Below are 25,588 nucleotides of genomic sequence, written 5' to 3'. Positions count from 1 at the left end.
TTTTGCATATTGGATATGCGGCGGTCTCTGTTGTGTGTGTGTGTTTTTTTGTGAATTCTTTTGTGTTTTTTGTGAGTGCCTGCAATAAGGTGTATCTCAAGGTTGTATATGGTATACCGTAATACTTTGATAATAAATTTGAACTTTGAACTTTTAAATCTACCTGTATCATCACCCACAGGATGTTCCATGCACTCTGTGTAGAAAACTTGCCTCTGACATTCCCCTTATACTTTCCTCCAATCACTTGAAAACTTCCCCCCTTGTATTCGCAACTTTCACCCCGAGGACCAGTCTCTGGCTGTCTGCTCGATTTATGCCTCTTATCATCTTGTACACCTCTATCAAATCAGATCTCATCCTCCTTCGTTCCAGGGAGAAAAGCTCTAACTCACTCAAACTATTCCTAATTTGAAGAATTAGCACATGTGCCAGAGGCAGAATAGTTTCTTTTTATGCTTTATGATTCCATGACAATTTCAAGTCTATCATTCCAACACGTACTGCATTTAGTCATTTGGTCCTCTCCATGCACCAAATATCTGCTCAAATCATCATTTTGTTTTCTAGCACACAGATTGACTGCTTAACAAATCTTCACTGTTTCATTTGCAGGAGTGGTGAAGATAAGACATTTGCACCATCCCCTGAAGCTGATCCATGTTTACAAACTTCCTCCCCAAGAGTACGTGGTCAATTATTATCCATCATAGAAATCTGCCTCTGCTTTCACAAGGTAATGTCTTGCGGAGTAAATTATTGCAAGATGTTTAATAAAGTACATTCTAAAAATATAGGTATATAACAACCAGGCTATCCTCACTCACCAGGATTGCAACTCTTTTGTAACTTTTTCAAATGATTTAATCAAACTAGTAGGGCATTGCTTTTTTTTTCAGATTTTTCCTGGTGACAGTTCACCAAACAAGAGCACTCCTAATGATGCAGGTACCAATCAACTAATTGGCTAAAGCCTCCAAATTCTAGATGGCCTTTTCTTTTAATAGAGCTGCATGATATGCAAGTATAAGCCCTTTTAAGATCTCTTATTAGGATCTTTAGGGATTTACTAAGCAGCGCGGCAGTTCTGGAGCTTTTTTGATGAATAATCTACTGCACATTACCGAAGTTACATCCTATTCCCCATGAGCCCTGATCTCCACAATTTCCACTTCCAGTCGTGGAGATACACTCTGCAGAACAGCATGATGCTGAAAATAACTACAAAGACACGAGGCAAGGGCACATGTGCAGTAATGTGTTTCCTGGCACGAAACCACCTCCTCAATTTTCAGCTAAATGTTGGTTCAATACAACCAACCAGATGGGGAACATTTGTTTCTTTGATAGTCCAGAACAAATAGTTACTTTCAGTGTAGATAGAGCAATGGCAACAGAAAAAACAACATTCAGAATTCAACAAATACCACCAGGTTTAATATTAATGGAATAGCACTTGGAAATGTACCATCATTGAGATTTTAAAAAAAATATTTCTCCTAGATTTTCACCTCACTTGCTTCTTTATTAGTGAGTTCTGAAGCACTGGGCATCCTTGCCAAGTATTAAGCAGCAATACACATATGAATAATGGTTTCTTGGTACTGCATGCAGAAACTTGCCTCCCAAGGGTAATGATATTTCCTATTATGCCTGTAGAAATCCAAATATTATTGAAGACAAGCTCGCAGTGTTATATACCAGTGTTCCAAAAAAACTATTACAATGCACATGATCAGGCAGCTAACCTTTACTAACTGTGCCAACAATGAGCATCCATTTACCTTCATCTATCTCAGTCAGAAACTGACCAGATGTCTACAACAGATTTTTTAAATGAGCTGCTAGGGGTATAATGATTATGAACATTAGGGATTGATTATTCATGAACCATAATCAATTAGTTTCCAAATCATCATTACGATAATCTACCCCTTGTGCATTTGCTCTACTAAACAGGCATTATCATATGGATGATATTAAGTGCTAAAATTAAAGCAGTCTGAATAACACTCTTTGTATTTCTGTCTGGTACAGAAAATAAAAATTCAGGTATGTTTTATTTTTAAAATTTCCTGACAAACCAATACTCAGATGCCATTGCAGTTCTATGCTTTACAAGATCAGTACACAACATTTCTAGCAGGGACATTAAAACATTTTTTTTGATATTTGAATATTGTGAAAGAAGTTATGAAACGGTGAGTGGGGCTGACAACTCATATTCATTCGGTGCTATTTTCTTGACGGCATTGATTTGTTATCATCAACTTCAGAATTAGTTATCAAGTTGACGAATTTCAAAATTGTAAATAGCAAATTGATAATTCCTTTATTCCCATTCCACCCTTACCCCATATTATGGGTTTTAATGGAGAGAATATACCATGAGATAGATTCTTTTCCAAAAATATAACATGTCAATGATGAATCTTGTTCTGCAAAAAAACCTCAGAATAGCTCACATTTTATCTTCTGTTCTAATTTGTTACATTTAAAAGGATCCATCATATTTTGTTTGGTGTGAAGGAACAGAATAAAATGCATGAATGCACTGCAGTTCCCATTGACACTATTTATTTCTCAGGATAACATATGGAATACTGATGCTTGCTTAATGCTGATAGCCCTAAAATCTGTTGCCGATGAGCAAAGACCACAAACTGTGGCACCAGCTTCACATAACATTTGGTTGGTGATGTTTAGTTTGATTTAAGCCAGAAATGGCTTGAAATTATATTCCTGAGTTGAGCTCATTTGATCCAGGCAATATCTGATAAACATTTCTATGAATATTCAGTGAATCATCAAATAGAAAGTCAGAGACAAACAACTGACCAAACGGACTGTTAACATTCAGCCTTTAAGTAACTCACCCTTATTATTTCTATATTGTAGTTTTCGTAAGTGCAATGATTTCATTTCACAAGATGAAAAAATTCGTATTTCCTTACAGCAGTTGAGATATAAGTACAATTCCTTTGATTAAAATATAACCTTCTGTAAATTAGCATGTTTTCCTCCCTCCTGAAAAATTTGCAAACACATACAAACTGTTAATCACATTGTTAGATACATGAGAGGCTGTGAGCTATTTGACTTTTTATTTCTTGTGACGGGGACATAATGTGAGCTTCAAACAAAATGGGCAGGCATCAAACTCTCCTGGACTCATTAGTATTGGAACTGAGTCAGTTCAATTCCCAGTTATTACTGAAATAAGTTAGGTCTGAATTCAGAGTCAATGATGCATCACTGGCAGTTGGGAGAAAGAAGGCCAAAGGAAACTGGCACAAAAAAATCCATAGAAAAAGCCACGATGTATGGAAATCCAGAAAAAGGTGAGTTCCTCAGCTATCTGGTGTTGCCTTCGGTTGTCCTCCTGATAAGCTTTTATAAGCTGATTATTTTTTGTGATACAAATTTGCTGATGACACCACTGTCATGGGCCGAAATCAAAGGTGCTGACGAATCAGCATATAGAAGGTGTAGTGTTCTCGATCAGGTGTGAGAGAACTCTGAACTAAACACCGAGGTAAACCGTAGTCAATTAAAACAGGATCGCAGTAAGATTAACCGTTTACTGTTCACTCTTCCACATTAACATATGGTGAAAAGGCGTTGCTTCACTGATGTTTCTAGTGCGTAGAAAGAAAACTTTTCCTGTGCTGATCCTGCACATGTGAGCCCCCTCCTTCCCGTTTCTCCAAACCGGTATTTTCCCACAAGACGCAGCAAACCCGGGTGTGATGTCATCACATGCCGCGATATATCACAGACAACGAATTTACTTTAAACAATCCTAGCTTTAACTAAAAAATGCTAACAAACGAATTACTAAAGCGAAAATATTATAAACTAAACAAATGCCATAAAGGCAACACACTCCCCGCTTGACCTTCGTATGGTCACAATGAACATAGTATAAAACTTCAGTCTCTAAATCAGTCGTTAGGTAGAAGTAGAATGACTTCTGTAACCGGCCTTTGGTAAATTTTCTCATCACCTTGGTCAGTAGTTTTCAACTCAACCTTCCTGACATGTCCATCCCTACTAGGGAATGTGGCAGTGATTCTGGCCATTGGCCAGCTGTTGTGGGCGATTTGCTTGTCCCTGAGCAGGACTAAATCTCCAACTTGAAGATTCCTGCAGGGTTCTGTCCACTTTTGTCTGTGTTGCAACAAAGGTAAATATTCCTGTCTCCAACGAGACCAGAACCGATTTGCCAGAGCCTGGACCTGTCTCCATTGCTTTGTGTACAAATCCTTATCAGAGAAGTCCCCTGGTGGAGGGGGGGCTCCTGCCTGCTCTTTGTTGTTTGGCAAGCGCTGGGGTGGTTCTCTGAAAGGTAGTGGGGTGACCCAATTATTCGCTTCATCTCTGAAGACCTTGGTGTCCATTATTTTTAAGAAAATGGCGTCTTGAGCTGATAGAGCAAGTTTATTATCATGCTCCGTTTGAGCGAAGACTGACTGACCCAGCATCTTGTCGGTTACTTTACATTTGTTAAAGCCTTGTCGTGCTTCCTTGATACACATGAAACTTGTGTGGGGTTGAAAAATTGAATGGCGGCCACGCTCTAGCACATTAGTCTTGAGTGTGTTAACTGTCAGTTTGTGTACGTTGCCAAGACACACCTCTCCTATCACCACCCAGCACAGATCCAGGCGTTGCGCAAAGGGGGCGTCGTGTGGTCCATTGACCTGCTGCCTAACCTTGTGCACCTGGAGAACGTCTCTTCCTAATAGCAGGAGTATTTCTGCTTTTGGATCCAGTTCTGGGATGTGCTTGGCAATGTGGTGGAGATGTGGCTGGTGTAGCACTGCACTTGGCGTCGGGATCTCAGTGCGGTTATTCAAGATTTCATTGCACTCTAAGAGTGGAGGGAGACAGATGACAACTTTACCATCCAGGGACTCGAGCTGGAAGCCTTCTGCCTTCCTTCCATAAGTTTCCACGCTGCCTGAGCAAGTTCTAAGGTAGTATGGGAACTGATTACTCTCAATGTTGAACAAATCAAAGAACTCTGGACTGACTAGTGAGCGATTGCTCTGATCGTCCAGAATTACATAGGCTTTGATGGCCTTGTCTTTGGCTCCCTTAGGGTACACCTTAGTGAGGCAGATCTTTGAACAAGAACTGCTTGACTGAGCTTGACCGCAAACTTCTGTGCAGCTTGAGCTGACAACAGTTGTCCTGGAGTGAGCCTCTCCCTCCCCGCTGTCCTGTTGTGGGGGTGAAGGAGCTTTGTCGGTTTGCGGTAACGGGCTGGGATGCATGGCCCCATCGTGATTAGTGCTATTACATTCCGGGCATTTCACAGCGATCGTACACTCTCTAGCAAGGTGAGAGGTAGAGGAACAGCATTTAAAACATATTTTTTCCTCCTTGAGAAGGGCCATCCTCTCTTCAAGGGGTTTTTCCTTAAACGTTCTGCATTTTTTGAGGGGGTGGGGTTTGTTATGCAATGGACAATTCTTGCTAGGATCATTGTTAGTTGTAAAGGCTTCAGTCTTAAGCACTGAGACAGGTTTATTAATGTTGAAATTATTCGAAGTGGATTTATCTGGCTTGGTGTAGATTGTACTGCTTCCTGGACCCATGAAGCTAGGGTCGTTTCGCTTCTTCGCCTCCTTGCACACAAACCTAGTGAAATACTCAAAGGGAGGAAATCGACCATTGTTCTCTTCCTTGTACTCTGAGCCAACAGACACCCACCTTTCCTGCAGCCCAAATGGAAGTTTGTCCACGATTTGTCTAATCCCGTATGGAGTATCTAGGTATAATAGATCAGTTGAGTAGCCATCTTCTTTGGCGCCTTGAATCTCCATGAGTAAATCTCCGAGCTCTCTTAACTTAGTGTGGTCCTTGGCTGACACCTTAGGAAAATTTTCCAGATGTCGGTATAGTGCTGCTTCAATAATTTCGGGGGCCGCATAACCCTCCCGAAGTCTCTCCCATGCTTTGCGTAAGGCTAGCTTGGGGTTGTTGATGTACACTGAACGTATGCGTCTCACTTGTTCGCATGATTCTTTACCCAGCCATTTTGCCATAAGATCCAACTCTTGGGTTGCTCTGAGCTGGACTCCGTGGATTGCGTTGGTGAATGTGGAGTACGATGCACGGTAATTTTCAGGTTTATCGTCAAACCGGTATAGTCCTGAAGTGATGAGATCTCGTCATGCTAAATACTGTGCCGTGGGTTCAACTGCAAGTGGCATGCGGGCTGGGGGAATATGTCGGCGGGTATATGATTGAGGGCGTACATCTGTTATGGAATTTGCTGTTCTGAATTCAGCCTTTGCCTCTCTTCTCGCCAAATCTGGTAAGTTTGGTGTCGAGAAGTATTTGTCATCAGCCCTTTCATTCTTGAATTCATCGCGGAGTTGCAAGGGTAAATTGTCTTCCTCGGATGGATGTGATGCAATTGGGCCTCTCTGCGACTCCTCATGAAATGGGGCGTTAGCATATAAGTATGGAGAGGAAGAATGAATCTTCAAGTCTATTTGAGATCGGACATAGTCGCTTGTGCATTCCAATCTGATCTTTTCTGAAGTAGATTTTACATCAACCAGATCATGCATTTCTTCAGCACTTTCTATTAACTCTGCTTCCACCCTGGCAGCTTCTGCTTCTCGTTCTAGCGTCAGCACTTCTAACTCTGATGCTATCCTTACCCTTTCCAACTGGTTTTCGGCTTCTCTGGCAGCCACTTCCTTCTGGTTTTTGGCTTCTCTGGCAGCCGCTTCCTTCTGGTTTTCGGCTTCTCTGGCAGCCGCTTCCATTTTCAATTTTGCTTCTTGTTCGGTGTAGAACGCTCGCACCTTGGTGGCTTCTGCCTTAGCTCTTGCATGGGCAGCTTTACTTGATGATGCCCTACTGCCCCTGTCGCTGGATGGCAACGACTTGATGCTGGATTGAGTTGTCATTGCAGCGCTTGAAACACCTGATAATGCCGCCTTTTCACTGTAGTGTTCTCGCTCAGGTGTAAGAGAACGCTGAACTAAACACTGAGGTAAACCGTAGTCAATGAAAACAGGATCGCAGTAAGATTAACCATTTACTGTTCACTCTTCCACATTAATGTATGGTGAAAAGGCATTGCTTCACTGATGTTTCTAGTGCGTAGAAAGAAAACTTTTCTTGTGCTGATCCTGCACATTTGAGCCCCCTCCTTCCCGTTTCTCCAAACCGGTATTTTCCCACAAGACGCGGCGAAACCGGGTGTGACGTCATTGCATGCCGCAATATATCACAGACAACGAATTTACTTTAAACAATCCTAACTTTAACTAAAAAATGCTAACAAACGAATTACTAAAGCAAAAATATTATAAACTAAACAAATGCCATAAAGGCAACACAGAAGGAAATTAAAAATCTGGCCAAGCGGTGCCACGGCAACCTCTTACTCAACATCAGCAAGACCAACGAGCCAACTATTGACTTCAGGAGGAGGAAACCAGACATCCATGAGTTAGTCTCCATCGGAAGATCAGAGGTGGACTTTAAATTTAAACTTTAAATTCCTAACTCTTATCATTTTAGAGGATCTGTGCTGGCACAAGTGCAATTATGAAAGAAGTTTGATAACACCTCTACTTTCTTAGGAGTTTGTGAAGATTCAGCATGACATCTAAAACTTCGACAAACTTCTGTAGGTGTGTGGTGAAGAGTATATTGACCGACTGCATCACAGCCTGGTATGGAAACACCAATGCCCTTGAACAGGAGATCTACTAAAAGTAGTGAATATGGCCCAGTGCATCACAGGTAAAACCCTCCCCACCATTGAGCAGATCTACATAGAGTGTCATTGCAAAAAAGCAGCATCCCTCATCAGGGAACCACCCCCCCCCCCACCCACCCCCCCCCATCCAGATCACGCTCTCTTCTCACTTCTGCCATCAGGAAAGTGGTACAGGAGCTTCAGGACTCACAACAGCAGGTTCAGGAACAGTTATTACCCCTCAACGATCAGACTCTTGAACCAAATTAACATCACTCAATTTCACTCAACCCATCACTGAAATGATCCCACAATCTATGGACTCACTTACAAGGACACTTCATCTCATGTTCTTGATATTTACTGCTTATTACTTATTATTATTTCTTTCTTCTTGTATTTTCATATTTTGTTGTCTTTCATACACTAGTTGAACACCCAGTGGTGTGGTCTTTCATTGATTCAATTATCGTTATTATTCTATTATGGATTTATTGAGAATGCCTGCAAGGAAATTAATCTTAAGTTTTTATATGGTGACGTACATGTACTCAGGTTCCAAGTGTAGTCATAGCCGAAGGGTGGTAGTGGGGACGAGCTCCCACTGCTAAACAAATGCTCTTCGTGACGTGCATCTCAAACAGCCTCTGACAACCAAGTCCAGCTCCTGGCCTTCACGTGTGGTGTAGTTTTAAGCCCAGCGGAGCTGCCCTCACTGACAGGTGAAGGGGCAAAGGCGGACCACTAGCACCTTAAAACCAGTTGCTCCGGGCAGATGGGGCTCGTTAACCACGGATGGTAACTCATCTAGGAGAGTGAAAACTCTGATTTCAAACCTCCACTGCCTTGCGGCTATACCCATTCACGAGAAAGGCTTTAGGAGTGAACCCTGAGGAAAAATCCCGGAGTCGGAGTCCCGAAGGCGGCTGACTGCTGTACCCAGCACCGGCACGGCAACTCCTGCGATGCTGCTGGCACCAAACTCTATCGACTCTCGTCGTTCCTTTGGACCTGTCATCAGCGTGGAGAGGGGGGACCCACTGCATGGGCAACAGACCTATCTCCATATCAACTCTGCCCTGGAGAAGCCACTCCCAGTGACTACCAGAGGCACAGTACCCATGCTCGACCATGACCGACAGAGGCCACACACTCATGTACTCGGAAAATAAATATACTTTGAACTTTCTCAGTTGTCTTCTCGACCTGCTTCTTAACAGGGAATATCCCTGGTAAAGGTGACATCAGATACCAATATCACAGATATATCAAGATCTCATTGGTATCATCAAACCTTGACCTTTGAACCTCGTGAGGCTCACTTGACATTGGGCTAGGATATAGTTGGCCATCTAAAATTAGCTTTCCGAAGTTGTGTAGGATCTTTATAGACATAATGGATTACTCAGTGATTCAGAAACAGCTCCTTCCCCTCTGCCATGTGAATTCTAAATGGACATTGAACCTGTGAACACCACCTCACTCCCCCACCATTTCTGTTGTTTTGCACTACCTATTTTAACTTAACTAATAGACATATATAAAGTTACTGTAATTCTGTTTTTTGCTCTATATTTATTTACCGTGTGTTTCACTGTACTGCTACCATAAAGTTAACAAATTTCATGACATACTGTATGCCAGTGATATTAAATCCTATTCTGATTTGGTGGCACACTTATAAACCCACTGAGTCCAAAATCAGGCCAATGGTTTCAATTGCTGAAAGTATAAGTTCTGAAAACTTTATGAACAAGAATTATATCCATAACACCATAAGACATAGGAGCAGAATTAGGCCATGAGCCCATAGAGTCTGCTCCGCCATTCCATCATGGCTGATCCCAGATCCCTCTCACATACCTGCCTTCTCGCCATATCTTTTGATGCCGTGACCGATCAGGAAACGTTCAACTTCCACCTTAAATATACGCACAGACTTGGCCTCCTCCATATTCTGTGGCAGAGCATTCCACGGATTCACTACTCTCTGGCAAAAAAAAATTCCTCTAAATCCTGTGTTCTAAAAGGGTCACCGCTCAGTTTTAAGGCTGTGACCTCTAGTTCTGGATACACAGACCACAGGAAACATCCTCTCCACATCCACCCTATCTAGTCCTTGCAATATTCAGTAGATTTCAATGAGATCCCCCCCACATTCTTCTAAATTCCAGTTAGTACAGGCTCAAAGCTGCAAAATGCTCCTCATAAGTTAACCCCTTCATTCCTAGAATCATCCTTGTGAACTTCCTCTGGACTCTCTCCAATGACAACACATCCTTTCTGAGATTTGGGGCCCAAAACTGTTGACAATACTCCAAGTGTGGTCTGACTAACATCTTATAAAGGCTCAGCATGATCTCCTCGCTTTTATATTCTATTCCCCTTGAAATAAATGACATCATTGCATTTGCCTTCTTTACCACAGACTCAACCTGTAAATTAACTTTCTGGGAGTCTTGCACAAGGACTCCTAGGTCCCTCTGCACCTCTGATGTTTGAACCTTCTCCACACTTAGATAATAGTCTGTACAATTGTTCCTTTTACCAAAATGCATTATCATACATTTCCCAACACTGTATTCCATCCGCCACTATTTTTGCCCATTCGTCCAATTTGACCAAGTCCTGTTGTAATCAATCGCATTGCTTCCTCAGCACCACCTACCCCTCCACCTATTTTTGTATCATCTGCAATCTTTGCCACAAAGCCATCAATTCCATTATCCAAATCATAGACAAACAGTGTGAAAAGTAGCAGTCTCAATACTGACCCCTGAGGAGCACCACTAGTCACTGGCAGCCAACCAGAAAAAGCTCCTTTTATTTCCACTTGCTGCCTCCTGCCTGTCAGCCATTCCTCTATTCAAGCCAGTTTCTTTCCTGTAACGCCATAGAATTTAATCTTTTTAAGCAGCCGTATGTGTGACACCTTATCATACGCCTTCTGAAAATCCAAGTAAACGACATTGACTGCCTCTCCTTTGTCCAACCTGCTTGTTACTCCCTCAAAGAACTCTTAATCGATTTTTCAGGCAAGATTTCCTTTTACAGAAACCATACTGTCTTTGACTTATTAGTCTCCAAGTACCTCAAAATCTCATCCTTAGTAATAGACTCTAACACTTACCCAACCACTGAGGTTAGACTAACTGGCCTATAATTGGGAGAAGCACTGTTGACGTTTCGGGCCAAGACCCTTCTCCTTATAGATGCTGCCTGGCCTGCTGTGTTCCACCAGCATTTTGTGTGTGTTGTTTGAATTTCCAGCATCTGCAGATTTCCTCTTGTTGGCCAATAATTGCCTTTCTTTTGCCTTCCTCCCTTCCTAAAGAGTGAAGTTACATTTGCAATCTTCCAGTCCTCCGGTACCACACTAGAGTCAATTGATTCTCGAAAGATCATGACTACTGCATCCATTATCTCTTCAGCAACCCCTCTCAGGAATCTGGAATGTAGTCCATCTGGCCCAGTTAACCTATCCACATTAAGACATTTGAGTTTGCTCAGCACTTTTTCCTTTGTGATAGCAATGACACTCACGGTCCTCTGGCACACTGCTAGTGTCTTCCACAGTGAAGAAGTGTCTGAGCCATCCAAAGAGTGTGAATTGAGCTTCTTTTCATTAAAAGCATCAAAACTTGTCACACAGTAAAATTCTTTCAGCTCCTCACAACCACCTTAAATAAAAATATCTAGTCTATCACCACTTCTGCCTCATTTATATCCTTCAAGAGCCTATAGAAGTCCTTATTAAATTTAACAAGGATTTTTGATTTGTTCTTTCAGAACATGTCCAAAATCTCACAGAACTCTATGAAAAATGTTCTTTCCAATTCCCCTCTAATCCATCTACTAATTTCCTTAAATCTATGTCTCCTGTTGAAGAGAAATATTTTGTCCACTCACTCTTTCCAAGTCCTTCATGATTTTATTCATCTCAATTAAAGCACTGCTGAGCCAACTCTATTTTAAAGGAAACCATTTCAATTAATACAGTTCTATTATTACTTTCATTCTCTTATATTCTTTATCTGAGTTAACAAAAGTATTTTGTGCACCTCTCCCTCCATCTTATTTACCTGTCCCACTAACTGCACGTACATGGACATGCACTTAATTCATCATCTGTTCATCTACACTTTTCAGAATCTGACCATTCATTATCTGTTAGCTTTATTAATTCTCCTATATTTTACATTAATAGTAGAAGAATACTGGATTTCAGTGCCAGAAGTTATTGACAACAGCTAAGCAAATTCATCAACTTATGGATAAGGAAGTAGAAGGCAGCCATCGATCCCAGGGGATCATGGGTTTGCGCCTCTGGTGGACTGTGTCCTCTCCAGGGCACAAGCCTGGGTGGGAAGATTTGAAGAACCGGCTGTTGCCCATGTAGCAGGTTCCCCCTCTCCATGTCATTGATGTAGTCCAAGGGAAAGGCAAGCGCTGATACAGCTTGGTGCCAGTGTCGTTGCAAAAGTTGCCAGAGTGAAGTTGTAAAAAACTTCAAACTGCCTTAGGAACTCCAGCTCCGGATTTCTTCCTCGGGGTTTACTCCCGAAGCCTCTTCCATGGGTGGGTATGGCCACAAGGCAGCGGAGGTTTAAAATCAGAGTTTTCCTTCTCCTAGGTGGGCTGCCGTCCAAGGCTGATGAGCCCAATCTGATAAGAAAGATAATACTCTAAATTCAGATTTATATTCTGGGTTTTAATTTTCTACTCCACACTGCTTAAACCATCAAAAGTAAAGCAAGGTTTCTCATAAATTATTATTTGGCTCTCATTTAAGGAGGCACAAGGATTAGACTACGATTTTTCTCAATTTGATTTTTTAAATTATATAAAATTATAAAACTTTCAGCATCTTATAGCCGTCTGTTTCTACGTAACATTTCACTTCTAAATACCTACATTAGTTTTTGACTTAACATATTGATGATGGTATGGTTATATACATTGCCTTTCAAATTAGTCAAAAGCACAATGAAGGCATCCCATATGATTTCATTCATTCAGGGGTGATTGAATCTGACTTAACACATGATGTAACCAGCCATGTTTCAGTTTTGTCAGCATCCTTCTTGCAGTTTTATTCTTCATCATATTATTTGGAGGTGACCATTGTGAGGGCCATACTTTACTCCAGTAAGATTTACTCAAATAAGTGTTCAGAACTGAAACTTAGTTATTTCTTTCACATGGCACCACTAACTCGCAACTGATTTTGTCTTTCCTGTCAGTATTAATAGGAAGTGAATTGCTTTCTTTAAATAATTTATAAGTTATATTCGGACAGAATAAAGATTTAATTGCTTGTTCTTCTGTTTCTGAAAAATCACTGTTGATAAGACAGCATCTGGATTTTAATTGTATTCATTCTATTGACTTCATGCTTTGTATCCTACCACAAATATGGAACATTTTTAGAGGGACTTTCACTTTGAAAACATAGCCATATTTAGTGTTACACTCAACCTGCGGCTCAGTGTCAACAGTCTGAACGTTATCGAAGGATTGGAAGGCAGTGGTTGAGATATTTTAATCGCACTAGCTAAGCAACAAAAAGATGGGGTATCTTTTTGTTACTGTGGACACTAAGAAGAAAACTCACAAAGGCTTTCTTCAATAGAATGTAATTATCTGCAAACAGTACTCAGAACGTTAATTAGCAATTGTATTCTTTTCCTGCAGTAACCGCTGGTTTAATGCATCATATTCAATGCAAATGTTGAATTAAACTAACAGTTGCCAGAGGAAGTGTTAGCTATAGTTGACCTCAATCCTGGATTTGGGTTTGAACTCACCTTCTGATATGAAGGCACAAATGCAACCGATTAAATTGAGTTACAATAGCATTCGAGCAATTAGAAATCGATTCTCAGAAATTCTCGGAAACATTTCAACACACCGGTTGTTTAAAGCACAAAGCAGCACTGTCCTAGGATGAAGTGCTGGTCACTTTTATGCTTTCGCTTACTGTGATTCCACCACTCCTGGATCCTTGTCTCAAGTGAAGGAAGGATGGATTTCATTACCTCAAATCACTGCTGGTCTATGTGTATTTCAGTAGGCAGATTTTACTGATGCTGATTAGCTGAGAAGGGATCAAAGCTAAGCTAATCCTATTTTTCCAATAACTTCATTGATTGCATTTTCTCACAGGGAATATTGATCAAGAGTGGGCAGCGTATGTGAGTTCAGGGCTTGGCCTTAAAAACGTTCTGACAGTCACTGAAAATTCATGTTAGCAGAAGCCATTCCACCCACTGACAGAGTTCCGGTCAAAAACGAGCTAGCAGGCCCAATCCCACACTCCAGGACCAGGTCCATAGCCATGCAGGCCACGGCTCTTGAAGAACACACCCAGGGACTTTTTCAATGTGAGGATCTCTGCTTTTATCATCATTTCAATGAGCAAGACCTCTGGATGAATAAAATACTGATTCTTCTCTAGTCGATTTTAAGCTATGCCTTCATTGCTAAGAGAAATTGTTGCTTCCTACCTACCCTATCTAGTGCCCTCTTAGTTTTACAGTCCCCAGTTAAATCTTTCTTCTTAGTCCTACTATCAGAGAGGAAGTACAGGAGCCTGAAGACATACACTCAACATTTTAGGAACAGCTTCTTCCCCTCCACCATCAGATTTCTGAATGGACAATATACCAACCCATCAACATTACCCAGACATCCCACCTCTCCCAGAAGTTACAGGACTCTCCCGCAAATTGATAGCGGTTCCCTGACACCCGCAAATGATATACAATATCCCGGAAATCGATTTTTGGGAGAGCAAAAGCGGGAGTGGGAGAGGGAGAGGTGAGTTTAACAGGCATCATTGGTTCATTAGCATAGCTAGCGTTATTTAAACTAGCTGGCTAGCTGCTAAGGAGTCACTCTATTGCAAACATCCCACCTCTCCTGGGAGTCTCCCGCAAATTGATGGCACTACCTCCCTGAAATGAGCTTTTGCAGGGTGGGATGTCTGCATTACCTCTCTAACTTTGTTCTCTTTTTGCACTATTTATTTAATTTAATTTATATATTTTTATTGTAATTTAAATTCCTTTATCTATTGCACTATATTACTGCCACAAAACAGCAGATTTCATGACACATGTGAGTGATGATAAACCTGATTCTGATACGGGTCTCTATTGTGGACTGAGAGAGGGAAGGGGGCAGGAAGGGGGTAATTATGGTTGAGAAAAGAGTAAAAGAGAGGGGAAGGAACAAGAAGCACCAGAAAGACATTCTGTAATGATCAATAAACCAATTGTCAAGAATCAAATGACCTTTCCAGGTGTCTCAGGGCTTGGTATGTCCGCACCACACTCCCACCCTTGACACTCATTCCCTGCCACCTGGCGCACACCCGTACTGCAGCACCCACACTCATCATTCCCAACATTTCTTGCTCCCGCCAGAGTTACCAACTCGCTCTCTGTTCCACGTTGACAAATACAGTACTGTGCAGTGATCTTAGGAACCCTCGCCAAATATAATGTGCCTAAGACTTTTGCACAGTAATGTCCATGATATTAAACCTGATTCAGATTATCTAAACACTTCCTGTTCTAAGGAAAACAAAATCAATCTATCCAAACTCCCCTCAGAGCTAAAACTTCAGTCCGAGCTACATCTTTGTGAATCTCCTCTGCATGTTTTCCCGTGCAATATACAGGGAATGAAAAACTGCATTTGGTATTCAAGTCGTTCACAATTAATGTTATGTATAGTTTTAACATAATCTTCTTGAACCAACATTCTATTCCTTGGCTACTAAATGAAAGAATCATGTGTGTCTCTTAAATACCTGGGAGATCTCTTCCTTTATCTTTAAGAACAATGAGCAATGTACATTACATTCCTCTGGAATCCTCTTATTCACTCTACTGTATTTTTCCATGCCGTCGTACAGCTTTCCCTATCCATTGCCTCACACTTCCCTGGACCGAATTCATCTGATTTTACATTTCTCCAGTATGAAATGTATGTTCTCTTCATCAGCCACACACTGGATGTTTGCCTTATCTGCAAACATCCTTATTGTACCCTAATATGCTAAATATCAAGGGGCCAAGTACAAAAGTCTGGGAGCTGCACTTCAAAATCTGTGCAGTTACAAAAAAAACACCAATTCCTCATCCGATTCATTTCCTGCCACTGAGTCTACGTTGGGTCCATCCTGTCACTCTCCTTTGGCTCGCTAAGATTCTGTTTTTGACCATCTTGCCAGATGGCACATTATGAACAATGTCGTTTTAGCCTGTCAGACATACCATCTTCATAAACATATCTTCTTAAGCCCTTCAAAATACAAATTTTGTCAGACACAATCCTGTCTTAAGGAAGTCCTGCTGGTTGCCCTTCATTAATTCTTTAAATGAAAGTTACAATGTTCTTCAGAATTGACTCCAATATTTTTCCATCCAATGAAACAATGTCGACTGTTCTTATTTCAAAATAAACTTTATTCAATAGGTTTCAATAGGTACATTTAATGTCAGAGAAATGTATACAATATACATCCTGAAATTCTTTTTCTTCACAAACATCATAAAAACGTATACAAGAAATACAAAAGAATACAGTGCATGACTTTCTTTATATTAGAATCAGAATCAAAATAAGGATTGCTATCATTGACATACAGCATGTTGCGAAATTTGTTGTTCAATCCATAAAAACAAAGTAAAAATTACAATATCGTTATATATGGCTGGGATGCCTAAGACTTTCGGCCTATATGCTCATAGTGCCGTTGCATCCATACATTTGTAGTGTGAGCATGTTCTGTAAACAGACCACTATTGCCATCCTTTGACCCACATTTGGACTATACAAAACTTCAAGTGTTTGAGGAGCAAAAGATCCAGCCTTTCATTGTCTACTGGTCGAAGGATCTTAGACTGCAATCCTTCACACAATGCCCTGTAGGTGCCTCCCTCAGCAGGTATTCCTGCAGCCTGGAATTGCTAGCATTCACCTGTCGGTTTGATGCAGAACAGGATTTGGGCAGACTGAAGTACATCTTACACCCAGCTGCTGATCTTCCAGGAGCACTTGATGTTTGTCTCGGCGTCCTAACCTGGGGACAGTCCATAGGTCAGCGAGTCCTCTGTTAGGCAGCAGCTCAGGATGAAACTCAACAGTGACTTTTTTCCAGACCTTCTTTCATGCAGTTAACTAGATGACCCCTTCATGAAGAGAAAATCTGCAGATGCTGGAAATCCGAGTAACTCACACAAAATGCTGGAGGAACTCAGCAGGCTAGAAAAGTGCAGAACTGTCAACTGCACTATTTTCCATAGATGCTGCCTGGCCTGCTGAGTTCCTCCAGAATTTTGTGGGTGTTGCTAGATGATTCCTTCCTCCATTTTGGAATAATAGTGCATCAAAATTCTTTCAGTCTATTGGCTCCACTCGTAGTGCAAAGGAGAACTGAAAAATGATGGCTATGCTATGATTAACAATATGTGATCGAAGCATATGTCTTCCTTATCTGTAAGTCGTAGTCATTAAACTGTTCACCTATTTACTGAACCATCACAATATATAGATTTCGATTTCTATTTTTAATCCTCTTTCTATTCATTATTGTTTCCTTATTAAAATCGGAGTCTGACTAATCTGAGATCGTCGATTCATTGCCAAGGTCACTCAATGACAGTTTAAAAGGAGCTTCGAATTCACATTATAGGAAGCATCAATATAATCTCATTTCCTTGCTGATAGGAATGTTCCAAAAATGTGATATAACTGGATGGGAATATATTGAGACAATGAAGTTGAAATCGATATTTCATCTTTAACGATTGGAAGGCAAAATCTATCCTTATATTTCCCATGGCAATTACCTTTCTGATCACTCGCTTAAAAGAAAACAGTCCAATTCAGAGTTTCTAGAATTGTACATTATATATAATAAGATATGTTTTTTGTATGGATGACCTTTAATAAATGACATTCTCTAGCGTATGGTCGTTAATTGCAAAAAATCAGCAGACACCCAAGCAGTAATATAAGTGCTTGCAATAATGTTTAATTTCCTGAAGTGAAATGCTAGAAGGATAGTTTTCAGGTCTGAATCTGTTATCTAGGCTGGAGCGAGTTCCAGCCATTTGGAATTCTGTTCATTTGCATTTCCACAAACAATCCAGTGCTATCGTTACACCCTATGCAGATTCAGACTTGAAGCTTGGTGGAAGTCATGGGTAGCCCAAGGCCCACTTTCATTCTAATTGATGTAAATGAACAAAATAATGAAAGCTTGTGAATGTTGACCTTGTTATACGGGGTGGCTCACCCCAATTAATCAAGCATCCTTTAGAGGATGCTTTAAGCTATTAAAAGGAAGGGCTTGCTCCAGCGCTTTTGAAAGTTAGACACAGTTGTAGGCAATACTTGCAGTGTATTACAGAAAGACATCTGCAAGCAGAACTCATTACCGCATCCATCCTGGAGAACAATGGGAAAATGTATGAGTGTTATTTAATATCTCCTGTAAATGATTGTTATAAAATAGCATTAGACATTTTTCTTCAGTTGAGCCTGTGATTGAATCTATATGGCACAGTCGAGTAGAAAATTAAACAGTGAATTTGCTGAGACTGGGAATATGTTGCAAGTATTTTAGCAAATGAAGTCTGTTCAGGTCTAACACAGCATAAATCAAGAAGTCTGAAACAATAAATAAGAAGAAAAAAATACAATCGATTAAAATTTAGTGGACTGCTATGAACTACCAGTCAGGAAATTGTAATCCTCATCTCCGATCCTAGTGACTCAGGTCGGTAACAATGAGAATTTACACATCAAGATACTCAAGAAACAGCGGCCAAGAAGTTCAAACGTTTGAAGTTCAAAGTTAAAAGTTCTAAGGAAATTTATTATCAAAGTACATATATGTCACCCATATACAACCCTGAGATTTACTTGTGGGCATACTCAATAAATCCAATAAGCATAAAAGAATCAATGAAAGATCACACCAACAGGGTGGACATCCAGATACAAAAAGGAAAAAGAAAGTAATAATAATAATAATAATAATAAGCAATAAATAATGAGAACATAAGATGAAAAGTCCTTGAAAGTGAGTCCATAGATTGTGGGAGCAGTTCAATGATGGGGCAAATGAAGCTGGGTGAGGTTATCCCCTCTGGTTAAAAAGCCTGATGGCTGAACAATAATAACTGTTCTTGAACCTGGTGGTGTGAGTCCTGAAGCTCCTGTACCTTCTTCCTGATGGCAGCACTGAGGAAAGAGCATGACCTGGGAGGGCAGGTCCCTGAGGATAGATGCTTCTTTCCAGCAATAATGCTCCCTGTTGATGTGCTCACTGGTGAGGTGGGTTTTAGCTGTGATGGACTGAGCCATATCCACTACTTCTTGTAGGATTGTCTTTTCAAGGGCTTTGGTGTTTCCATACCAGGTGTGATGTGGCCTTTCAATATCCTCTCCACCACACATCTATAGAAGTCTGTCAAATTTTTAGATGTCATGACGAATCTTCACAAACTGCGAAGGAAGTAGAGGTGCTGCTGTGCTTTCTTCGTAGTACATTTGTTAATGCTGAATGATTTGTTGGCAGTATAACGTGGATTGTTAAATATTGTTACCTTACACTATACAGCACACACCAGCAGTCTCGTATTTAATTATGTTACTTATCATTTATTTTTTCAGAGATACAACATGGCAACAGGCCCTTCTGGCCTAACAAGCCACGCTGCCCAATTACACCCATGTGACCAATTAACCTACTCACCCAAAGGAACACATGTGGTCACAGGGAGAACATACAAACTCTTTACTGACTACGACAGAGCTGACCCTGGGTCGCTGGCACTGTAATAAAGTTATCCTAACCATCATGCTGATGTGCCATAATTCTAAGCACACACAAACATCAGTCCAAAATGTGTCCAGTGGTCATGCCTGTCTGCTTGTAATGCATAGCCTCCTCTGAAGAGCAGAGACAAGCCCTGCCATCACATTGTTTAAGACAGCGTGTTTCAAACTAGGGGTAGGGCAGACTATGTCAGAGAAACTTTGAGAGATTAAATTTTTCTAGAAAGTTTGTTAGTAGTAGGATTATGACTAAGGACTGGAGGGCCAGAGATGGCCTATCCAATGGTTTGAGGCCTGTCTGTGTGTTTGAGTAGGTGGGTGGGAAAGTGACTTGTTTTTACTGTTGTTGACTTGTTTTGTTTTGTTGTGGTTTTTACTGTTGTTACATAGAAGCATAGAAACATAGAAAACCTACAGCACAATACAGGCCCCTCGGCCCACATGTACTGAACATGTACTTACTTTAAACACTACTTAGGGTTATCCATAGCACTCTATTTTTCTAAGCTCCATTTACCTATCCAGGAGACTCTTAAAAGACCCTATCGTATCTGCCTCCACCACCGTTGTCAGCAACCCATTCCACGCACTCACCACTCTGTGTAAAAAACTTACCCCTAACATCTCTTCTGTACCTACTTCCAAGCACCTTAAAACTATGCCCCCTCGTGTTAGTCATTTCAGCCCTGGGAAAAAGCCTCTGACTATCCACATGATCAATGCCTCTCATCATCTTATACACCTCTATCAGGTCACCTGTCATCCTCCATCGCTCCAAGGAGAAAAGGCTGAGTTCACTCAACCTATTCTCATAAGGCATGCCCCACAATCCAGGCAACATCCTTGTAAATCCCCTCTGCACCCTTTTTATAGATTCCACATCTTTTCTGTAGTGAGGTGACCAGAACCGAGCACGGTACTCCAAGTGAGGTCTGACCAGGGTCCTATATAGCTGTAACACCAGCTCTCAGCTCTTGAACGCATTCCCACCACTGATGAAGGCCAATGCATCGTATGCCTTCTTAACCACACAGTCAACCTGCGCAGCAGCTCTGAATGTCCTAATCAGACCCCAATATCCCTCTGATCCTCCACACTGCCAAGAGTCTTACCATTAATACTATATTCTGTCATCATATTTAACTTATCAAAATGAACCACCTCACACTGGTTCATGTGGGGACAGTGTGGGAGATAAACTCTCACACAGTAAGAGGTGGGAGACAGTGTCAGGAGTGTTTTAGGAGAAGTTTCTTCCCTCCACCATCAGATTTCTGAACAGACAATGAACCAAACTATAAACACTACCTCACTAAGTTTCTCCCTAATTGCACTATTTTTTTTTTAATATACAGTACCGTGTAAATGTCTTGGGTACATTTAGCTAGAGTCCCTAAGTTTTTGCACAGTGGTCTATTTGTCAATGTGGAGCAGAGAACGAGTTTGTAGGTCTGGAGAGAGCAAAAGATGTTGGGAATGCTGAGGGTGGAGCGTCGTGGAAGGGGTGTGGGACAGGTGGCAGAGGAATGCCAAGAGCAGGATTGGCACGGGTGCAGACACACCCAACCCTGATATACCAGGCAAGGTCATTTGACCCTCGGTTTATTGATCATTACAGAAAGTCTCTCTGGTGTTACCCTGCTCCCTCCCCTCTCCCTGCCCCTTTTCCCAACCATGATTCCCCTCTCCTTTCCCCCTTCCCACTCTCAGTCCACACTAGAGACCCATATTAGAATCAGGTTTATCATCATTCATCATTCACATATCTCAAGAAATTTTTTTTTTCTTGAGGCAGCTGCACAGTGCAATACATAAAATTACCACAGTAGTGTGCTTAAGTCTTGGGCACCCTAGCAATATGTATAGATACACATGTGTGTGGATCTGTGGTGTTTGCGCAGAACTGTATATATTTTATTGTAATTTATAGCTTTGTTAAAATGTATTGCACTGTACTGCTGCCGCAAAACAAATTTCACAACATTCAGTATGTCGGCGATATTAAACCTGATTCTGATTCAGCATCGGTGGATTCTGACTGAAGATCACTTTTTCTCGAATCCTCCAACAACCACATTCCTACATCAGTCCATATGAGATGAGATGCATTTTCTAAATCTGTAGATCAGATTGTGCCTGGTCAGTACTACTACAAACTCACTCACACACACACACACACACACACACACACACACACACACACACACACACACACACACACACACACACACACACACACACACACACACACACACACACACACACACACACACACACACACACACACACACACACCCTGTGCTTTTCCTTTTCACTGTTGTGTCATCACTCAACTTGGACATCTGGATTCCATGATGGTTCCATAAGGCAGACTAATGATTAAGCCTTGTGAAGACAGTGGAGAACTCCTGTTTCCCAGAGCACACTGAAAGCCTTTTGAAAGCCCAGTGTTGTTCAAGGCTTCTTAGATTAGTTTCAAATGTTTTATAGTGAAACATCTAAAGTAATTCAGGTAAATTAAGGGCACTTTAAAAATGAACGAATACCTTGAAGTTAATTACAATCATACAAAGTAAAGAAAAAATAAACAAACCTTTTATCAGCATGCAACTTTTTAATCAAAATCAGCCATGCCATTCAACTGATTGGGACTGTGCTTTCTATGATAGCTATAATGAGAGCAAAGCTGCAAAAATGAGATGGATGATGCGTTCACCTCTCTCCTCAGGAGGTTCTGTTTCACAGCTGGAGAAGCAGGTTATCAGGAAAGCCACTTCTTTGTCCTTCAGTTCATATGAGATCTCGTCTCACTGCACAGGGCCAAAATAAGTAGCAAGCACACCCAGACACTACAGTTAGCCAACTGTCTTCACTGATTAAAAGTCAGTAAGTTGCTATCTGGAGGGGAGAATAATATGCAGTCTTTTGCGGAGAGCATAGCCACCACACCTAAACAAGTCTGCCTGCGTTGTTGAAGGTTAACTTTACTTTGGACTTCTTAGCCTCACCTGAGACAGCAGTTTTGCCAAAATGCCAGATATCCTGAATTTTCAGTTCTCCAGTCTACTAGATAAAGCTTTGGTTCCTTGCTGATTTAGAATGTCCCTGGCAGTCTGTGAATTTTTGAAGGTTCAACCTTTACCCTTGTGGAATTAAAGGTTCCTCACGTCAACCCAACCCTTTTCAGAGAAAGTCTATCATACCCTGAATCTACAGTTTCTGTGGAGAAATCAGAGTCCAGGAAGCTCATAGCTCTTGTAGGAGCAGAGACAGTTTACTGCGCTTGCTGTATTTCCAATGTCATAATGAATAGAGGGATGGAGGGTAAGGGCTCTTGAACCTAGGCTGTTCACTCTAATAAGCTAACCTACACACTATCATTTATCAACAGCATTCACTGGTTACAGGTCAGTAAGTTGTGGCAGGCACAGAGCCTATAGAACTGAGGGAAAAGTGTGGTGAGGTCATGGACCATATCTGGATTATGGAAGAGCTGTCTGCTGTTGTGAGGCAAATTAGTGTGGATAAATCCTCAGGGGCAGATGAGATGTTCCTTGGACCTTGTGGGAGACTCGTGCTGAAATTGCAACGACTCTAATTCTGCTCCTATATCTTATAGTCTTATGGTCTTATGTTGGCCTACCTTCTGCCTGATGGTAGGAGGTCAAAGAGATTGTGGGTCCATTGGGAGGGGTTCTTGACAATGCTGAGGGCTCTGTGATGATTCTCACAGCTGTCCTTGCAATCTATTGCAGGAACTTATGGTTAAGTGTCTTGTAATTTTCCTATCAGATGGTGATGCAGGGCCGAGACCCTTCGTCAGGACGAAACATCAGTAATGTCGACAGTGCTTCTCCCTATAGATGCTGCCTGGCCTGCTGTGTTCCACCAGCATTTTGAGTGTGTTGCTTGAATTTTCAGCATCTGCAGATTTCCTCATGTTTGCTCTATAAAACCTTAACATTACATCCTCGCTTTTATATTCTAGTCCTCTTGAACTGAATGCCAGTATTGCATTTGCCTTCCTCACCACTGACTCAAACTGCAAATTAACCTTTAGGGAATCCTGCACAAGGACTCCCAAGTCCCTTTGCAGATTTTTTTTTTGTATTTTTTCTCCATTTAGAAAATAGAATCAGAATCAGAATCAGGTTTATTATCATCAGCATGTGACGTGAAATTTGTTAACTTAGCAGCAGCAGTTCAATGCAATACATAATATAGAAAAAGAATACAAAATAAAATAATAATAAATAAATAAATATATCAATTACAGAATATGTATATTGAATATATTAAAAATTGTGCTAAAAAAACAGAAATAATATATATTTTAAAAAGTGAGGTAGAGTCCAAGGGTTCAATGTGCATTTAGGAATCGAATGGTAGAGGGGAAGAAGCTGTTCCTGAGTCACTGAGTGTGTGCCTTCAGGCTTCTGTATCTCCTACCTGATGGTAACAGGGAGAAAAGGGCATGCCCTGGATGCTGGAGGTCCTTAATAATGGACGCTGCCTTTCTGAGACACCACTCCTTGAAGATGTCCTGGTTACTTTGTAGGCTAGTACCCAAGATGGAGCTGACTAAATTTACAACCCTCTGCAGCTTCTTTTGGTCCTGTGCAGTAGCCCCCCCCCCCATCCCCCAACCCTCATGCCAGGCAGTGATGCAGCCTGTCAGAATGCTCACCACGCTACATCCATAGAAGTTTTTGAGTGTATTTGTTGGCATAGCAAATCTCTCCAAATTCCTAATGAAGTAGAGCTACTGTCTTGCCTTCTTTATAACTGCATCAATACGCTGGGACCAGGTTTGTTCCTCAGAAATTTTGACACACAGGGACTTGAAACTGCTCACTCTCTCCACTTCTGATCCCTCTACGAAGATATGTATGTGTTCCTTCGTCTTACCCTTCCTGAAGTCTACAATCAGCTCTTTCGTCTTACTGACATTGATTGCCAGGTTGTTGCTGCAACACCACTCCACTAGTTGGCATATCTCACTCCTGTACACCCTCTTGTCTCCACCTGAGATTCTACCAACAATGGTTGGATCATCAGCAAATTTATAGATGGAATTTGAGCTATGCCTAGACACACAGTCATGGGTACAGAGAGAGTCTACCCTTTCAGTTCTTCCACCACAGTGCATGACCATATACTTCCAAACACAGTATTCCATCTGACACTTCTTTGCCCATTCTCTTCATCTGTCTAAGTCCTTCTGTAGCTTGTCAAAACTACTTGTCCCTCCACTCATCTTCATATCATCTGCAAAATTTGCACCAACACCATCAATTCCATCATCCAAGTCATTGACATATAACATAAAAAGAAGTGATGTCTCACACAGATCCCTGTGGAACACCACTAGTCACCAGCAGCCAACCAGAAAAGGCTCCCTTTATTCCCACTCTTTGCCTTCTGCCAGTCACTGCTTTATCTATGCTAGAATCTTCCCTGTAATACCATAGGCTCACAACTTGTTGAAAATCAGCTTCGTGAGTGGCACCTTGTCAAAGGCCTTCTGAAAGCCCAAGTACACAACATTAACCAATTCTCCTTTGTCTATACTGCTTGATATTTCTTCCAAGAATTCCAACAGATTTGTCAGGCAAGATTTTCCCTTGAGTAAACTGTGCTGACTATGGCCTGTTTTATCATGTGCCACCAATTACCTTGAAACTACATCCTTAACAATCGACTCCAACCTCTTGGCAAATTTTTATATAGAAGTGGTTTGCCATTGCCTTTTTCTGGGCAGTGTCTTTACAAGACAGGTGACTCCATCCATTATCAATTCTCTTCAGAGTTTGTCCACCTGGCATCAGTGGTTATTTAAACAGGACTTGTGATATACATCAGCTGCTCATACAACCATCCACCACCTGTGCCCGTGGCTTCACATTACTCCAGTTGGCGCAGGTGGGGGGGGGGGGGCTGTGGTTCTCCACCTTGCCTAAGGGTGACCTGTAGGCTAGCTGAGGGAAAGAGTGCTTTACTCTT

Source organism: Hemitrygon akajei, chromosome 20 (genome assembly GCF_048418815.1).
Source record: "Hemitrygon akajei chromosome 20, sHemAka1.3, whole genome shotgun sequence".
Classification (NCBI taxonomy): Eukaryota; Metazoa; Chordata; class Chondrichthyes; order Myliobatiformes; family Dasyatidae; genus Hemitrygon; species Hemitrygon akajei.
This window is presented reverse-complemented; position numbering follows the sequence as displayed.